Raw genomic sequence first — 21,001 nt, forward strand, 5'->3', positions numbered from 1 at the left:
GATATCATATGATCTCACTCAGTTGTGGAATATAATGAACAACATAAACTGATGAACAAAAACAGATCCGGAGACAGGGAAGCATCGATCAGACCATCAAACCTCAGAGGGAAGGTAGGGGAGGGTGGGGGTAAGGGGAAGAGATCAACTAAAGGACTTGTATGCGTGCATATAAGCCTAACCAATAGACACAGACACCAGGGGGGTAAGGGTATGGGGTGGGGGTGGGGGCCAATGGGGGGGAATAAGGACACATATGTAATACCTTAATCAATACAGATAACTAACTAACTAAATAAATAAATAAATAAATACATAAATAAATAAAGCTGAACTCAGCATTTTCCCCCAGCCTAACACTCACTCTGGGCTGAAATCTCTTATTTTCTCTCTCCTTCTTTAATAGCTCCTCTGTCTCTCAAACCCATGCCTGCCCATTCAGTTTCCTCCCGGCCATTAGTTCCTTTCATGCAGACTTTCACAGTGGTCCCCTAATTGATTTCCCTGTCTCCAAGTGTTCCTCAATTTAATTTTTCCTTTATCCTGTTGATTTTCGTTTTTCTCTTCTTTTCTTTTTAAATATAATTTTATTTATTTTCTAGAGGAAGGGAAAGGGAGGAGAGAAAGATGAGAGATTTCAATAATGAGAGAGAATCATTGATCAGATGCCTCCTGCATGCCTCACATTGGGGATCAAGCCTGAAACCTGGGCATGTGCCCTGACCAAGAATCAAACCATGACATCCTGGTTCATAGGTCCATGCTCAACCACTGAACCACACTAGCCAGGTGACTCATTTTCCTGCAACACAAAAATCTGTGTTGCGGAAAAATGCATGTCACTTCCCTTTTCAAAAAAACTTTCATTCTTAACAAAAAAAAGTTCAGACTCCTGGATGTGGCCGAACATCTTGATAATATGCCCCAAATTAACTTGCCTGACTTATCTCCCCATGCATATCAAGATCCAGCCACTTAACGACACTGACCCTCCCCATGCCTTGCCCTTGCTGTTTCATCAGCTCCATGCTCCCCGTCTCCTCCCAAACCATCCTCACATCCTTCAGACCAGTGGTTCTCAACCTGTGGGTCGCGACCCCTTTGGGGGTTGAACGACCCTTTCACAGGGGTCACCTAAGACCATCGGAAAACACATATATAATTACATATTGTTTTTGTGATTAATCACTGTGCTTTAATTATGTTCAATTTGTAACAATGAAATTGGGGGTCACCACAACATGAGGAACTGTATTAAAGGGTCGCGGCATTAGGAAGGTTGAGAACCACTGCTTCAGACCAACCAATCTTCTTAATTTGAGAGAATCACCCTCTCCTTAGGGCCACTGCATTGGTCCAGAATGATGTCAATTTGAATGATTGTCGTATGGTTCATACATATTTAGATGGAGACCACTCTTCCCCATGAAACAGAGAGATTTCCAACTCATTTTTCTCCATTCTTGGCACTAGGCCTCTGCTCAGTAAACTCATGGCTATTGTGGAGGCTGTGGTTTAGAATCCTTGGGGACAGTGTGACTCGCTGAGGCGTGGACAAACAGCTCCATCGGTAGCTAGGGCCTTGGGTTTGCCATCAAAGAGACCCAGGTTCCAAACCAAATTAAATCATTCATTTATGTTATGACTTTGGAAAAATTCCTTACCTGCTTCTGATCTGTGTTTCCTCATCAGTAAAACTGAAATAATTGTAACTTTTAAAAGATTCGGTGACATAACCGGCACAAGAGTGTGTGGACCCTAATTGTCTCTCAGATATTGATTGGGCAGTCTCCTGCTGTCTCTGCCAAGCCCACCTTGATTTTTGGTTTTTGGCTTTTTTGTTTGTTTGTTTTTTAACCTGGAAAGATACCATAGTTCAAATAATTACTTTGGAATGAAAAACTTCAAAAATCTTTAAAAGTTTGCAGTAAGGAATAAAACTAATAGCTAACACAGTAAGGTGATAAGTGCTATAATACCTTTATTATAGTGCTCACCACATTGTATTATAATAATTTATTGGCTGTGTCTCTCCCATGAACTTCTCAAAGAACAGGGCTGTGACCTTTCATCCCTAGCACCCAGCACAATGCTTGGCATAGAGAGAGCATTTAGTATACGTTTATCAGCAATTTAGAGAGCAATTTCACAATGTTTCACAAATTAAATTGCACATACCCTTTGACCTAAGTATACTATTTCTAGGAATATATTTTACAGATATGATAGCAAAAGTGTGCAAACAGAAGTCCAAAAAATGCAATTTGAAGTATTGCTCATAGTAGCGAACAAAGGAACAAATAAAAAAACCCTCAAGTGTCCAGAATAAATAAATAAATACATGCACACCAAGGAACACTATGTAACATTACAAACTATGAAGTAGATTTCCAGGTACTGGTATGGAAAGGCATTCTGTATATATCTATTTATATAAAAGGCTAATGCTGGAGGCAAAGACCAACAAGTAGTTAACATATAAATGCAAGAAGTCCGTCATTTTTCACTTAAAAAAATTTTTTTTTCACTTGTAATGCTGATGGCAAGACACCCATGGAATTATACTGGTGTCAGAATAAGCCAAAGGAAAATGGTCTGGTTAAATGGAAAGATCCCGAGTCTGGTTTATGGAAGGGTCCCTTTATTAACCTTTCGTCAAGGATATGCGTGTGTATTTCCAAAAAACAACTCCAAGCCCATGTGGAAACTTCAACAATGGATCCTAGAGAGAAACTGAACAGACTACTCCAACCACAGATAGCTGTGGCCCCAAGCAACACACTGACGAGACGGAGGAGAAACAGTCCAGAGATGGGGGTGGTAAAGACGCCTTGCCATGCTAGCAGCCATCAGCTGTGCGTCGGTGCAGGTTGCCCTGGACAAAGCCAAAGAAGGTCGGACCTGCATTGCCATTGCCCACAGTTTATCCGCCATCCAGAACTCGAATATCATTGCTGTCATGTCACAGGGGACAGTGATTGGGAAGGGGACTCAAAGAGCTGGTGGCTCAGAAAGGAGCTTACTGCAGACTAATTCCCTAAATGCCTGGCAGCAACTCAAAGGACATGAAAGAACTCAATCCTTTTCATTGAATTTAAAAATCTTAAAAGGACCTGAGCTCTGCGAATAGCATACACCTTTCTAAATTTATTAAAAAAACAAAAATGGGGGATATGTGGAGACAAAGACCAACAAGTAGTTAACATATAAATGCGAGAAGTCTGTCAGAGGCTGATAGACTTTGATATTCAGCAAGGGCTGAGAATCAGCATTGTATTACCCTGCTGCTGGCTGAAGGGCTGAAGGCAATCCCCTAACCTGATAATCCTTTATTGTTTACCAAACATTACCATTGATGTCTGTTTTGCTAAAGGGAAAATGTATATTTTAGTAAATAAAAAGCTATGGATCCGGAGATTCAGGGAGCCACTCCACTAGAGAGTAGGTCTCTGTCTGGCTCCCCCCAATAATTTCTAAATGTATATTTCTTGTCTAGTATAGCCATTTGTGCATCAGCCCCTTCTCCAGATCCTGAATCCTCACTGCAAAAGGTTGTGGCAGGCTAACATGCAAAGTGTTCCCTTGGGAGTTCGACCAGGAGACCGGGAGTTCGATCACTCACTATGACATGTGCTGACCACCAGGAGGGGTGGTGCGGAACGAAGGAAGGCCCCAGCCAGCAGCCAGAAGACCCCTATCAGCCCTGATTATTGGCCAGGCCTAGGGACCTACCCATGCACAAATTTTGTGCACTGGGCCTCTAGTCATTAAATAAAAAAAGCCATTTCCAGGCCAAGAGTGGCTCAGTTGGTTGTGTCATCCTGTGCACCAAAGGGTGTTGATTCAAGCCCCAGCCAGGGCACATACCTGGATTGGGGGTTCAATCCCCGGTTGGGGCACCATACAAAAGGCAACTGATCAATGCTTCTCTCTCTCTCTCTCTCCCTCTCTCTCAAACATGTCCTCAAGTGAAGATTAAAAATAAGTTAATTAATTAATTAAAAAGCTAGGTGTAGAGCACAAATATATATATACAGAAACACACATAGATACAACACACATACACAAAGGCTTGTGTGTGCAGGAACAATTTCTTTTCTTTTTTAAAAAATATTTTTATTGAGGTCAGCCAGTGTGACTCAGTGATTGAAATCAATAAAAATATATAAAATATATATATATATATATTGTTGATTTTGGAGAGAGAGGAAGGGAGAGGGAGAGAGAGAAAAAAACACCGAAGTGAAAGAGAAACACTGATCAATTGCCTCCCATACGCATCCCAACCTGGAATGGAAACCACAACTTGAATTTGTGTCCTGACCAGCAACCCAACTGGTGACTGCTTGGTATACAGGTGGATGGTCAACCAACGGAACCACACCAGCAACGGTGCAAGAACAATTTTTGAACAATATACAGGAAACTGTTCATAGTGGCAACCTTTACAAGTTGGGATTAAGAGAAAGAGGAAAAATTTTCATGCTCACCATTTACCCTCCAATACAATTTGAACGGTTTACAATGCGCAGGAACTGATTTTAAAATTTTAATAATAAAATAAATAAGTATCTGTTGGATAGTTTTACTTTGAGCTTGTCTGCGTTGAATTTGGTTATTATTTTCCATCAGCAGGATAAAGAAAGTGATGGGGAGGCTCTTCTCTTTCTCTTGGTGTGAATTCAAAGACCATGGGAGCAATTTCCGGGACATTTGGTTGCACAGCAGGCATCTCTGGTGGTTTAGCAATGTCACTAAGAGCTGCAGATGCATTTATAATCCCATCCTGAAGAGTGGACTGTGGCATATCTTCCATGATCAATTACAGCCCCATCTTACACTTGGTTAGCGGAAAGCACATCCTCCTCAGGACAAAAGGGAGCATAGAGAAAATCAGCTTTGCAGATTGTCTCTGCAGACTTCACACTCATTCCCTGGAAGTCATGTGGCTGCCTTAACAGTTGTCCCAACGCTGGCACTACATGCAGGAGAGGGATCTATAGCAACAAATGGTGGTGATTAATTTTAAGCTGTCATGGAAAATGCTTTTGCACTTTAATGTCAGAGAACTGTATTATTACTATAGGTCTGATCTTCCCTCGCCAAAGCTGTGTTTGCTCCCAGGATACGAAATGAACACAGACAGCTTTCTGGTTGGCTCCCAGGAGCATCTATGAAAAGACAAAAGGAAGGCTGCCAAACCAGCCAGGACCTCCTGGGACCCTCAGAGGGAGTGTCACGCTCTCATCCACCAACCTGCCTCCTTGTCCCAGCCTGGCAGCAGCTCTAACTACTCCCCTCTGACCTTATGGTTGTCCAGAATAATCCCAATTTGCCTCTTGGGCCATTTGAAAATCCCAGATAGTAGTGGACACCCCAGAAGAGAAAGGCATGGAGAAGGTCAAGATTCATTACAGAGAAAAAAAAAATCATAGACAGTGCAGAAACAGGTGTAGAAGAACACAAGGCCAAGTTCACCAGCACAGAGGTCTTTAAGGTCTGTGCCATCTGAGTCTGAATCAGAAACAAAAGCTATTCCTCTACTCTACTTACTTTCATGCCTAATCACTCCTCACTTCCCACTAAACACAGGCAGAGAGGAGAGAGGGAAAGAGAGAGAGAGAGAGAGAGAGAGAGAGAGAGAAAGGAAGGGTCATGAAAATTGGCTAGCTTGTGCATTTCAGTAAAATATCTGCCAGCAAATTAGATCAAAGAGCTGTCAGTTTTTAAAATCATGCAATTCATTAAGGGAACAAACAAAATATACTTAGCCTAAAATAACATTTACCAAGAGGCAGGATTGATTTGTGTAGCTACAACAGATCTAGGAACTAGAAGAGAGTAAAAGGACAGAGAATCAGAGCATTTACATTATGGCAATATAGCAAACCTCTTTAAAAGCTTACATAAGATCATCATATTAATAAGAATTAACTAGTATTTATTGAGATTTTGGTCTGTGCCAGGCCAGGCACTTTATAAGTTGTTATCTGTAATCCTACAACATGGTCAATCTAGTCATTCTCATTTTTCTGATCAGAAATCTAAGAATCAGAGAGCTCGCTAAGAGCACACAAGTAAGTACTCAATGAGTACTGTTCTGTCTGTCTGCCTGTCTGTCTGTCCACCAGATAGGTTGCTTCCCAGTATGCACTGTCAAGAGCGATACAGGTTGTGGCTAGCTAAACAGTCTACATTCTAAGCTAGTCTTGGATTCAGATTTTTCTTTTCATTACATCTTTATTCAACCCTTGATAGAACAGAAGTCTTAATATAAGTGTTTTAAAAAGGTGATCCTTGAAGCTATTCAAATACTGGCTACAATAAGCCAATTGGAGAAACTGATTTGAGCCCCTAAATCAAGAAATATTTTATATTTCGTGTTAGAGTTTGATGGCAGGGGGCTAAGAGCCAATCTTGCTTAAATTATATACTACAGTATCTACGCTGATTCCTGTCCAGTGGATGAATGACATCTTACGTACCATCTCTGGATTAGCTCTCTCCCCTGGGCTCCAGATCATACAGCCAATGCCATTTAGATGCCAAATGATACATCCAGTTTATCATGTCCAGAACTGTACCCAGCATTTTCCCCAGACACTCCTCCTTGTTTTCCATCTGAGTGAATAGCTCCTCCAAACTCCCAAGGGCCACATTTAGTAACTGGGGTGAGATTCCTAACCTCCCAACCCTATATCTGACACTCACCAAGTCATGTTCATTTTGTTCCTTCATGTCTCAGCTGTGTCCACTCCTCTCTACCCACATGACTACAGCCTGAGTTTAGGGTACCATATGTCCCTCCCACTAAAGTAACCTCCTCCAAACCAAACTCACTCTTTTCAGCCTTGCCCTATCCCAACCAACCTCCATATTGAGTCCAGAGAAAAGATTGCAAAGAACAAATCCAATGATGGCACTTTCCTGCTTAAAATTGAACGGCCTCCTTATTGCCACCAGATTTTTTAACAGCTTCATCAGATATAATTTACATATCATACAATTTACTCATTTAAAGTGTACGGTTCCATGGTTTTAATCTATTAACAGAGATGTACAATCATCACCACAATGAGTTGTAGAACATCTTCACATAGCCAATGCCATTTAGCCAATGCCATTTAGATGCCCAAAAAGAAATCTAAATACATTAGAAGTTGCTCCTCATTTCTCACTAACCCCCTTCAGCAGCTGACCATCAATAATTTACTTTCTGTCTTTATGAATTTGCCTATTCTTCCCTTTTATATAAGTGGAGTCATACAATATGTGGTCTTTTAGAAATAATTTCTTTCATTTAGCTTAATGTTTTCAAGGTTCATCCATATTGTAGCATGTGCCAGTATTCATTTCTTTTTATGGCTGAATAGTATTCCATCGTATGCACATACCACATTTAGTTTATCTATTCATCAGCTGATTCCACTTTTTTGCTATTATAAATAATTCTACTATAAACATTCGCATCCAGTCTTTGTATGGATATACTTCTTTGTTTCTCTTGGCTGAACGTGAGTGGATTTACTGGGTTTAACTTTTTTAAAACTTTAACCTTTTTTCTTTAACATTCACCTGCGGATATGTTTTTTATTGATTTGACAGGGGGGAGAGAGAGAGAGAGAGAGAGAGAGAGAGAGAGAGAGAGAAACATTCATGTGAGAGAGAAACTGATCAGTTGCCTCTGGTACACACCCCAACTGGGAATCAAACCTACAACTTGGATATGTTCCCTGAGCAGAAATCACACCCACAACCTTTTGGTGTATGGGATGCCGCTCCAACCAACTGAGCCACACCGACCAGGGATTAACTTCCACTTTTAAGAAACTGCCAAACTGTTTTCTAAAGTCACTGCATCACCCTCAGATACTTCAGATCCAAGTTGTTTAACATGGTTTACAAAGCCCTTCCAATCTGGTTGCAGCCTACCTTTCCACCTTTATCTCCAACTATTGAGTTTGTTTGTTGTTGTTTTTAAACTCAGTCTGTATACAGTACTTTGTGCCCAGTTTAGCAGTCCCCTCTCCCTCCAATTCTCTGTCTCATTTGGGCTTTTGTAAACACTGTTTCCCACGCTTGGACTCCTCCTCCCCAGGCTTATAACCACCGGTCCTCAGGCCTCAGTTTCCATGACACCTCTCCCCGAACCCCCAACAAGACTGGCGTTGTTCTGCTGCTCCTTCGTGTGTGCCCTGAATTTGCTGCTCTAACAACCCTGTCACACTGCATTGCCATTGCCTGTTTGCTGGTTTTGATGCTTTACTAAACTACAAGTTCCCCGAGGGTAAGGATTATATATTTTTCCTCGACCTAGAGCAGTTCCTGGTATCTTGGAGGTTTCCAGTAAATGTTTGCTAAATGGATAAGCTCCTGGCACATAGTAGGTGGTCACTCCTTTCCCCGACAGAGTAAAGCTGTGGTGCAGTGGTCCCAAACCCTTTTCCCAAAGGAAAACATTCACACACCATCTTGGAAATGCACAACCTGATTTTGAAAATAAAACACTTGTAGTTCCTTCCTAATTCTGTTTTGCTCAGGCTAATAATAAAATGAGCTGGCATTTCTTGGGTATATATCAACTGACAGTAGAGAGAGCCAAGCCAAGAATGTGTTAGGTGGCGGTGGGTAGGAATCTGCCCGCGATTAAAAATAGGCTGTGCGTAATCATGAAGAATTGAAAATTACTCAAGTGATCAACAATTGGGAAATGATTAAATAAATGTATTGTATTAGATAGATAGGCAGAAAAATAGAGGAATAATACTGCTGTCAAAATTATATATATGGAAAGGTCTGTTCAAAATAATCCTCAACATAAAATTAGAACACCAACTAGAATATACACATTGAATACAAGCATGTGACACTGTGTATGAACAATGACCAGAAAAAGTCATGTCATAGAACCATATTAATAGTGGGCGCTTTACAGTGAAATTTATAATTTTGTTTTTTCAATATTTTCTAGCCTTTGTTGTAAAATTCCTTAACAAATAATTGCCGTGTACTATTTGCAAATTTTGAATTTTGTGTAATTGAACCTACTGAGCTTTTTGTAAGGTACCTAAAGGCACCGTTTATAATGTGTTGGGTATATATGATGCACTGTAATCTCTAATTTAAATATATATGCATGTATATGTATACATGTTTATACCTGGGTGGGTGGATGTCTTTTATAGTGCTCTTTATGAAGGCAAAATATTTCACTTGGTTATTGAACCTTTCCTACAGTACTTGACATGCAAGCACTAAGATATTATCCCCTCTTCAGCAATTAGCTGTATACACAAGCTGAAACTGAGATTTATGAGGTGCCTTGCTTAAGGTTACATAGCTAGCAAGGATCAGAACCAAGATTCGAACCCAGGTGAACCTTAATTCTCCCTAGAAACCCACACCAGAATGGGATGCAAGGGCTCACTTCAAGCACTCAGGATCTGCCAAGTTCTTTGCTAAGGCACCTTACACAGCATCCTGCACCAGAAGATGATCAGGTAGTAGTTGTTCAAAGAATCGATGGATGGGTGAGAATTAAACAGGTCAACACTGATCAGCAAAAATTCTTTGGTACACTCTGTGGTGTCAGTATTCATCAGAACTTCACTACTTCTTTTAATTTTCCTCTACAAGAATTCCATGCATTGGTTTATTCATTCAGCAATTAATTATTTGGCAACTACTATGTGTACTATGCTATGTTAGTAGCTTAAGGAGTTATAGAAATAAGATATTCTTGCCTTTAGTAAACTTATATCTACTATGAGAATGAGGTTTATATAAAAAATTACTATAACTCCTGGCAGAATATGAAATTAAGAGAAGATAAACAATGTTCAGAGAGTCCAAAGAAGAGAGAAATAATACTTAGTTGAAAGAATAGAGGCAAACTGTATGGAAATGTGGTATTTTAGCAGGGCCTTGAATGACAGGTATAATTTCACAAGAAGAGATGGGGGAGGACATTTCAGGAGGAGCGAGGCATTTTAACAAAGGCATGAGGTAAAGACTTTCACAAAAATGAGGATCTAAAAAAGACTCAGTTTCCTTAGAGAAATACATTTCTGCTAAAATGTGTTATCTTTTTCTACAGTCACTTTTCCAATCTCTCTATCTAAAGTGAAATAGATGGTGCTTCAGTCATTTCATCTCTGCAGCCCTAGCTATGTACTAATATACTCTAAGGACTGGTCTGTTAATTTCCTCTTTTATGAACGAGGGAGAAAGTATTATTAGCCCAGCTGTACAGCCTAGTATAAAACAAAGGTGCAGAGAGACTGGAACTTTCCCAAGGTCACAAGATGAGTCAGCTGGAAAGAAACCCTAGAGCAATGCTGCGCTGCTCCAAAGGAGGCTGCAGGGGCCTGTCTGCGTGAAGGGACAGTGTGTTCCCACCAATACCTTCTGCATTCATGCAGTGTCTTTTTCCTGAGAGCTCAGCATGCCCTCAGACATTTTTAATTAGTTCTCTCAGCACCACAGTGGCCAAAGCAGAATAAAATGTTTACATTTTTTTCCTTAAATAGACAAACTAAAGTCCACAGGCTATCCTAAACAGTTCATCAAATACCAAGTATATGTGTTAGGGTCAAGCCAACAATTGATCCAAGATGTCTTTGGCTCTTGTGTTGGGACTGAAGACTCATGAGAGAGGTGGTGGCCTGAAATGGGGCCAGCAGGTTAAGACTCGAATTCTGATTTCAGCGCTGTTACAGTTTAATCTTGGGCAATAGTTTGACCTCTTTGAACCTCAGTTTCCTCATCCATAGAATGGAAAGAACATGATATATTTGTATCTATCTTCAACACAAATTTTTAAATGCAAAGAAAAATATTTGTGGGAATGCCCACAAATCCATTAAAAGTGGTTACTTTTGAGGAGGGCAGGTGGAGCCGATCAGTTTTTATATCTACTCAATGTACTTCTGTTTCATTTGGAGCTGGTTACAACAACCTAGGCAAACAAAGAAAAGATAAAAATGACAGCAATCTCATAAATCACCATGTAAAAAGTGCCTAGCACAGTGATTGCCAAATCCCACCTTTTCAATAAAAGTTAGTTTCATATTTAAAAATTAATCATTATGCCCTGTGGTGAAAAAGAGGTGAACTATAGGGCAGAAAATCAAACAACAATAAGAGAATAACACAAAGTTTCTAATAAGGAGCTAAATTCCTTGGGAGATAATAAATGGAGAAAAAAGAGCATTGGCCCTGACTTTGAAAAACAGATCTTGTTTTGGAGACATGAGTAGAAGGTCAGCGAGGTAGGTTGGCCCAGATCCTGCAAAGCCTTTTGAGCCTTTTATTTTTTTTTTTTCTTATTCTTTTTGTTGGTGGTGGTGGTAGTGGTTTGGTATTTTGTTTGTTTTTTCATGTTGTTTTCAGATTGGTCTTATTCTGTCTTTTTTGTTCTTCAGCACCTGTAAAACAGTTAGCAAGATGTGGGTGCCGTTGAGCCTCACAGTCAGCCAGCCTGAGGGCTGAGCCCACCCACAAAGGGGACAACAGCTATCAAGACTCAATTACTGTAGGAGGGCCCACATAAGCCACACAAAGGACATTCATAGAGCACCCAGCTCAGAAGATCAAGGAGACCATACCACTGGGTCCCACATGACACCCACTACAAAAGGCCACCCTACCAAGACTGGGAGATATTACAGTCTTATACAATATATAGAAACAAACACAAAGAAACAGCAAAAAATGGGAAAACAAATAAATAGGCCCCAAATGAAAGAGCAGAAGGAATCTCCAGAAAAAGAGCTAAATAAAATGGAAGCAAGCAAGTTATCAGAAACAGAGTATAAAATAATGGTTTTAAGAATGCTCAACAGCATAAAAAGGCACATAGTAACCATGAAAAACAGTCAGAAATGAAGAATGACATAGCTGAAATAAAGAATGTACTAGAAGGAATACACAGTAGGTTAGTGAAGGCAGAGATGCAAATCATCAAATTAGAAGACAAGGTAGAAAAAAAATCACTGAATCAGGGCAGCGAAAAGAAAAAATAATAAATAATTATGATGATAGCCCAGCTGGTATGGCTCAGTGATTGAGCATCAGCCCATGAACCAAGAGGTCATGGTTGTCTTCCCAGTCAGGGCACATGCCTGGGTTTCAAGCTTGATCCTCAATGATGATTCTCTCTCATCAATGATGTTTCTATCTCTCTCTCCCTCTCCCTTCCTTTCTCTGAAATAAATAAAAACATATTTTAAAAAATCATGATAATAGTTTAAGGGATCATTAGGACAACATGAAATGTAACAACATCTCATCATCAGGGTAGTAGGGGCGAGGGAGGGGAGAAAGTGAGCAAGAGAAGCTGTTTGAATAAGTAATGACAGAAAATGTCCCTAATCTGATGAAGGAAAAAGTCATGCAAGTTCAGTAAGCACAGAGAGCCCCAATTAAAATGAACCCAAAGAGACCCATATCAAGGCACATCATAATTAAAATAACAAAGGTTAAAGACAAAGAGAGAATCTTAAGGGCAGCAAGACAGAGACAGTCAGTTACCTACAAGGGAACTCCCATAAGGCTGTCCGATGATATCTCAACAGAAACACTACAGGCCAGAGGGGAATGGAATGAAGTATTCAAAGTAATGAATAGCTAGGACCTGAACTCAAGACTACTCTATCCAGCAAGGCTATCATTCAAAATTGAAGGTGAGATAAAGAGCTTCCCAGACACACCCCTCCCCCCCAAAAAAGGCGAAAGAAATTTATTACCACCAGACCATCATTGCAAGAAATGTTAAAGGGTCTGCTGCAAGAAGAAGAAGAGATAGAGAGGGAGAGGAATATAGGCATAAAGAATTTAAAATAGCAATAAATAAATACCTATCAATAATAACCTTAAATGTAAATGGGTTCGCAAATCCATGAATGTGATACATCACATAAACAAAATGAAGGATAAAAATCACATGATCATATGAATAGAAGCAGAAAAGGCATTTGACAAAATCCATCACACATTTCTTATAAAAATTCTCAGCAAAGTGGGAATAGAGGAATAAAGGCCATATATGACAAAACTATAGCCAACTGTGGGGCGTGGCCAGGTTCAAGCCTTGGACTAATGAAAGGACAGGGTCCTCTCATTGCCACATGCAAGTCCCAGCTGGAGGGCAGGGCCCTCCCAGCACAATTATAGCTAACGGCTGTGGTTGTAAGCTTGAACCTATGGTCCGAACACATAGCCCCACGTGCCTTGTGATAGAGTTCGGGTGAATGTAGTTGAGTGAGGATGAAACTCACGAGAGTGCTGTAAACAACGTGATCCCGCCCCTACTTTGCCTCTTGGCATCTGCTATAAAATAAAGACACGGCTTGTGGGTGCTGTCGTTGTCTCCTCATCAGGGAGGCAGCATCCCACTGAGACCCAGCTATTATTCTCTTGTCTGTCTTTCCTTAATCCTTTCAACCGCCCCCCACCCCCCCCACTCAGGATCACCCTTGGTCGTGCTGGCGCTCGACCAGGGACTGAGTTCTGGGACCAGGGCCTGAGTTTTGGCCATAACAAGTGACCCCAGAGCAGGCCCCTTTGGCCGTAACAGCCAACATCATACTCAATGGGCAAAACTAAAAGTGTTTCCCTTAATTTCAGGAACAAGACAGATGTCCACTTTCACCACGCTTATTCAACACAGTACTAAAAGTCCTAGCCACAGCAATCAGACAAGAAGAAGAAATAAAATGCATCCAAGTTGGAAAGGGGAAAGTAAAACTGTCATTATTCACATAAAACATGATTATTTTACACAGAAAACCTTAAAGACTCCACCAAAAAAACTGCTGGGTTTAATAAATGAATTCAGCAAAGTAGCAGGATACAAAATTAACATCCAGAAATTGATGGAATTTTTATACACCAATAATGAACTCTCAGAAAGAGAAACTACACACACACACACACACATATATATATTAGAGGCCCAGTGCACAAAATTCATGCACTGGGGGCGGGGGGGGAGGAGTGGTCCCTCAGTCCAGCCTGCACCCTCTCCAATCTGGGACCCCTCGGGGGATGTCAGACTGCCGGTTTAGGCCCGATCCCACCGGAAGGAACAACTGACACCATAGAAATACAAAGGATTTCTATGGTGTCAGTTGTCAGCAGTCGGACATCCCTCTTACAATCCGGGACTGCTGGCTCCTTACCACTTGCCTGCCTGCCTGCCTGCCTGATTGCCCCTAACCACTTCTGCTTGCCAGCATGATCACCCCCTAACCACTCCCCTGCCGGCCTGATTTTGCCCCCAACTGTCCTCCCCTGCCTGCCTGGTGGCCCCTAACTGCTGTACCCTGCCGGCCCGATCACCCCAACTTCCCTCTCCTGCCAGCCCGATCACCCCCAACTGCCCTCCCCTGCCAACCCAATTGCCCCCAACTGCCCTCCCTTGCTGGCCTGATTTTGCCCCCAACTGTCCTCCCTGCCGGCCTGTTTGCCCTTAAACTGCCCTCCCCTGAAGGCCTGGTCACCCCCAACTGCCCTCCCCTGCCAGCCTGGTCACCCCCAACTGCCCTCCCCTGCCAGCCTGGTCATCCCTAACTGCCCTCCCCTGCAGGCCTGTTCACCCCTAACTGCCCTCCCCTGCAGGCCTGGTCCCCCCCCCCCCCCAACTGCCTTCCCCAGCCAGCCTGGTTGCCCCTAACTGCCCTCCTCTGCAGGCCTGGTCGCCCCTAACTGCTCTCCCCTGCCTTCCTGGTCCCCCCATCTGCTCTTCCCTGCTGGCCTGGTGGCCCACAATTACCCTCCCCTGCTGGCCATCTTGTGGCGGCCATCTTGTGACCACATGGGGGCAGCCATCTTTGTGTGAGGGTGTGATGGTCAATTTGCATATTACCTCTTTATTATAGAGGATATATCCCATTTACTGTTACAACAACAACAAAAAGATACCTAGGAATAAAATTAACCAAGGAGGTAAAACACCTTTACTCAGAAAACTATAGGATATTGAAAAAATAAATAGAGGAAGAAACAAACAAGTGGAAGCATATACTGTGTTCATGGATTGGAAGAATTAGCATCATTAAAATGTCCATACTACCCAAAGCAATCTATAGATTTAACACAATCCCCATTAAAACATCAACAGCATATTTCACAGATCTAGAACAAATATTCCAAAAAATTTATATGGAATAAATAAAAGACTCCAAGTAGCCTTTGTGGGCCTCAGTTTCCTTACCTGTAAATGGTGATAATAATTCTCACCTCCTAGATTTACCATGAGGAACATGTAAAGTGCTTTAGAAGGCACTGAATCTTACATACAGTGTGAGCCACAGAAACAAATGCACACCTTTAAAACTCCTAGTTTGCCTGCTTCTGACAGATGGTTCCATAGGGCATCAATAGGACCACATCAGGGGACCCCCTAAACTGTTTGGCCATAAATTGTTCTTTTAAGAATATTTGTATTGGCCCTGGCAGGTTTGGCGCAGTGGATAGAGCGTCAGCCTGTGTACTGAAAGTTCCCTGGTTCGATTCCCGGTCAGGGCACATGCCTGGGTTGTGGGCTCAATCCCCAGTGGGGGGCATGTAGGAGGCAGCTGATCAATGATTCTTTCTCATCATTGATGTTTCTATCTCTCTCTCCCTATCCCTTCCTCTCTGAAATCAATAACAAATATATGATATATATATTATATATCCATATAAAAAGAATATTTGTATTATATACTTGAAAATTAATATAAATATAGAGCTTTAATGGTCTCACCATAACAAAATGGTAATTGTATGAGGTAAAGGATGTCTTAACTCACCTTATTTTGGTAAACATTTTGCAATATATATGTACACCATGCTGTCACATGGTACACTTGAATCTTACACAATGTTATATGTCCATTATCTCTCAATAAAGCTGAGAAAAATATTATAACAGAAATAAAGCCATGAAGCACATTGAAAATCAGCCTAAGTGGGTGGACCTTTCAATCTTCCTGATCAAGACAAGCTTTTTAAGGTCAAGTGCTGGCCTCAGTGAGCTGGTGCTGCCTGGACGACTGTGCTTATTCTGCTGAAGCCTTCAGTAGCAGATGTGTTTAAAGAGCCATGAAAGTGGCCGTGGTGGAGGGGAACTGCTTACTCTCTTCTGGCCTTCGTTGTTCTGATTCAAAGAATTTTCCCTGTATGGGCATCAGGCCTGCGTGCCCTGTTTGGTAGCTGTGGGTATTTCTAAAGGAAGCTCTAAAATGAGATGATGTTCGTCCACTTCAAATCAGAGACTTGGCTTCCTAAGTCTGTTTCTTCCCCTGAAATGAAGCAGCTTACTGACTTAAATGAGATACTGTATGGCACAGTGCTTTTCAAACTGGGAATAATAAGCCATCGGAAGAAAACACACAAGAGGAGACCTGAGGTCCCAAACACTAGAATTGCAGGATCAATTTTCTTGTCTAAAGAAAGGCTTAATGAAAACTTTCCTAAAACTCAGAGGAAAAGGAATATTCTGGCTTTGAACTTCACAGATTTCTCTCCCCAATATCTCTTATTCTTTTTGTTCTTAAACTCAATTTTTTCTTTCTATGTTGGTTCAGCACTTCAGCCTGTGTTTCTGTGTTTTAATCATTTCCCCCACCCTTCCTCCTCTTCTCTTTGCCACTCTGGGCATTTCCAGGCCCCAGGTGGGCATTTTTCTTCTGCTCTGTGAGATGGGGGAGTATCTTTCTCAGAGGAAGCAGAAGGGGAAGGCAGTGGCAGGTCTGTCCAGGCTCTCTTGCTAATTCCATCTCTTAATGATACCAGAGAGGACACTGACATTTTCTAGGAAATCTTGTCTTCTTTCATTTATTGAGCATCCCAGTGTGTGAGACACTGTGCTAAGTCTTTTGCCTTCAGTCTTGCTTAAATCCTTACAACAGTCTTGGAGAGAAGACTTTATCTATTTCACAGATCAGAAAGCTAAAAGTCTAAGTAAGAACATATGTGACTTGTTCAAAGTCACAAGCTAATTAATGACAGAGGTGGGATTCAAATTCAGGTGCATGCAACACGGAAGCCTTTATGCCACTGGACTGCTCTGCCTCCTGTCCTGCTAAAACATTTACATGTCCTGGAGCAAATCAGACCCCAATAAGCAGGCTGTCGTCCACCCACCTGAAACACTTTTTCTATCTCAAGAAAACCCTGGCTAACTCCTGCCTGTCCTTCAAGACTCAGTTCAGAGGATGCCTTTGCTGAGAAAGCCTTGCTGACATCCCCAGGCTGACTGCAAGGCCCTCTAGGTTCCCACAGCCCTAACACATTTTTATATTTCAATTGTTGGTTTACTTCTGGGTCACCTTCACCACAATGTGAGCAGCATGCATTCCCAGTGCCTACCTGGTGCCTTACACTAGAACATAGTTGACCCTCAGTATTTGTCTGTTGAATTAATAAATGGGTTAACATATAATCTTATATAATAAAACCCTAATATGCAAATTGACCAAATGATGCAACAATGGGTCGCTATGATACACACTGACCACCAGGGGGCAAACGCTCAATGCAGGAGCTGCCCCCTGGTGGTCAGTGTGCTCCCACAGGGGAGCACTGCTCAGCCAGAAGCCGGGCTCACAGCTGGTGAGCACAGCGGTGGTGGCGGAAGCCTCTTCCGCATCCGCTGCAGGTGGGCGGTAAGGAGTGAGGGGTCCCAGACTGCGAGAGCCCAGGACTGCAAGAGGAATGTCTGACTGCCAGCAGGCGGACATCCCCCAAGTGGTTCCAGACTGCGAGAGGGCGCAGGCTGGGCTGAGGGACCCCCTCCCAGTGCACGATTTTTGTGCACCAGGCCTCTAGTGAATACAGAAACAGTAACAAAAGCTACAACCAAAACAACCCAACCCCGTTTCTTGCAGCAAACCTTCAATTTCACAGACCCTGATTTAACAAACTTCAGATCTAATGGACAAAATTTCTGGTCCGTATGTCACATGTGAACATTAACCCCTGTTAATTTTAAAATGTCTTTAACCAAGATTTGCTTATAATTAAATTAACAGGGGTTTTTTTGTTATTAATTCACTGTTATTTTTAACAAATTTTAGCGAACAGGCCATATATTGGAAAAAATTGTACTAATTTTGCTAACATAAGTAAATATTACATATCTGCAACTATCTACATATTTAAATCCAGGAGTCACCACTAAAACAGAGAATTATTAGCACGTGATCACACCTCATAGCCTGGTAATTGGTTCTGTTGTCGTACGGCCTGACTTTCTGCAGCAGTTTTAACACACGCTGGCTGATGTTCCCACCTGTGCTAAGCCCTGCCCCAGGCATGGGCATTTGTTTACTCTCAGTGACTGGTGAATGCATGCATTTACTAGACTAATTCAGTATAAATTTCAAATTACTGTAATATATATAGAAAAATTCTGTGAAATTACACTTTTTGTACATACTTAGTTTTAATCACACAAAGGTGTCTACATAAGCAAAAACAAGTAAACTAACTAGTTTGTCCATTTTTTAACATGAGCATTCAGAAAACCTTCCTTATTATGTAACAAACTTTCAGCTTTAAAGGACACCTCCTCGCCGGAATTAGTCCTTTATATTGAGACTTGTACCCTTATCCAAATCAATGCTACCAATCAATTACCATTAAATCAATTCAACAAAGTTTTCTTGAGCTGTGAGGTGGTGTAGCAGAGTGCTGGCACTTTGCATCAGAATATCCAAGAAGCAAGGACCCTGGGCACTGATTTTTGTCTGTAAAAGGGATATAATAATCATACCTTTATCACACGATTGCCATGGGGTCAATAGCAGAATGGGTATGAAAGGACTTCTGAAACTGCAAAGTGATATGCAAATGATAGTGGTCATTATTTATTGTTATTATGATGTACAAGTCACTATGCCAGGCCCCAAAGGAAGACTTAATGGCAAGTTAACTACTGCCCACAGGACACCCGAGACATAACAGGCTTAGAAGACAAAGGACTTCGAAGTAAGGCAGAAAATAATAAAGGTTCGAAGACCTAGAGGGGCTCAAAGGAGGGAAAGATCTGGGGCCAGTGGTCAAGACAGTCTATTCTTCTAAAACTGTAGGAGCTCAGAAGAAAGATTAATGAGAAGGTCCCCACTCTCAAGCCATTTATACAGTGTCATAAAATGTGTGGCTTTTGAACCTAGTGTTGTGAAATATGTGGTGTTTGAACCTAGAGAGTGTTTCCAGTGTGTACTCAATGAAGGCATCAGAGACCAGGGCTGGAGCTTAAAGTGTGGGTTGGACTCAGAGGAGGGGAGAGGAGGAAAGGCCTTCCTTACAGGGAGGGGATGTAGACAGAGGAGGACTGAGCTTGGAGGTTCTGGGGGGAGGATGGAGGAGAGCAGAGAGGCCCTGCATGCTCCCTTGTCCTTATTCCAGGGCACCAGGCAGGGCATCAAAATCATCAGAAGCACAGGGCTGGATCAGTAACCCATCCAGCTCTATGGGGACAGCAGCTCCAGGGGATATTTTGGGAGAGCCCTTGGTGATAGTATTTGGATGATTCTTTACCAATTAGGAAAAGAAATCATAATAGCTCATATGGAACAATTATTCATGGATTTTTAACCCTGTCTGCATCTATAGCAGCGGTTCTCAACCTGTGGGTCGAGACCCTTTTGGCGGTCGAACGACCCTTTCACGGGGTCGCCTAAGACCATCATAAAACACATATATAATTACATATTGTTTTTATGATTAATCACTATGCTTTAATTATGTTCAATTTGTAACAATGAAATTGGGGGTCACCACAACATGAGGAACTGTATTAAAGGGTCACGGCATTAGGAAGGTTGAGAACCACTGATCTATAGGCAAAAATCCTAAGAACAGACCATCTTACAGAAATGTTCTATAATACAAAACTGTTTCCATAGGCTCTTAGATGGTTGATAGAAAAAATTTTTTATATAAAAAGCAACCCTAAAAAACCCCAAAAGTATAGATACAGAGGTAGATGGTGCCTAGAGCTGGGAAGGACTGTAAATCGGCACAAGGGAAACCTTTAGGGGATGGAAGTGTTTGAAATTCACCTTACAATGTGAGTTTTATGGTACATATATTATGGTCATTAAAAAAATGTTTAAACTATATAAATGTTTCCTCCAGTCCTTACCAATAAAATATTATCCTATCTAATAAAGAGAGAACATGCTAATTGACCCTCACACCATCACAAAGATGGCGGTGCCCACAGCCACAAGATGGGGGCACCCAGCCACCTAGGCCCAGCCCAAGGCGCAGGCAAGCCTCAGATGGCGGCTGCCCAGCCGCCCAGGGTCACCGGAGGCTCAGGTAACCAGGGCCAGCCTAGGCTTGCTCTGCCGGCAGTGGCAGCAGCAGAGGTGTGATGGGGTGTCGCCTTCCCCTGATCGCCGGGTCGCTTCCCGCTCCTGAGGGCTCTCGGACTATGAGAGGGGACCTCCCCTCCAGTGCATGAATTATCATGCACTGGGCCTCTAGTTCTTTATAAAGAAAGGTATTACAAGAACAGAAATGAGAATGGGAGGCTCAAAAACCATGTCATATGAGAAATGTTTTAAGAACCTGAGGATGTTCGCCAGGAAAGGTGAAGAGAAAAGAAGGGAGAAAACCTGGGGGTGGGGGTGGGGAGACTGGTTATCTGGAGAAAGGGATTAAAGGTACTCTGTAACTCCCAGAAAGCTGAACTAGCTAAAACAGGTGAAGATTACCATTTACTCTGAGAAGTAGGGAGCCACCCTACACTGGAATGGCTCAAACCTGGGCCAGATTTCTGTTATTGGGCATTGCGGGGTTTTAAACAATGAATGAGGGCATAGAATATAAGGACTTGAAGGCCCTTTTTCACCCTAAGTGTATATGGTTATACTAGCAGCCCAGTGCACGAATTTGTGCACACTGAAAGGAAATTAATTAGAAGAAATATTTTAATATTGCTATTCGCCCTTTCTCTATAATAGAAGTGTCAACCAAATTTTCAATCAACAATGACAGATCGAAA

Source organism: Myotis yumanensis, unplaced genomic scaffold (assembly GCF_028538775.1).
Source record: "Myotis yumanensis isolate MYYU_CA2020_CCGP unplaced genomic scaffold, mMyoYum1.0.hap1 SCAF_5, whole genome shotgun sequence".
NCBI lineage: Eukaryota > Metazoa > Chordata > Mammalia > Chiroptera > Vespertilionidae > Myotis > Myotis yumanensis.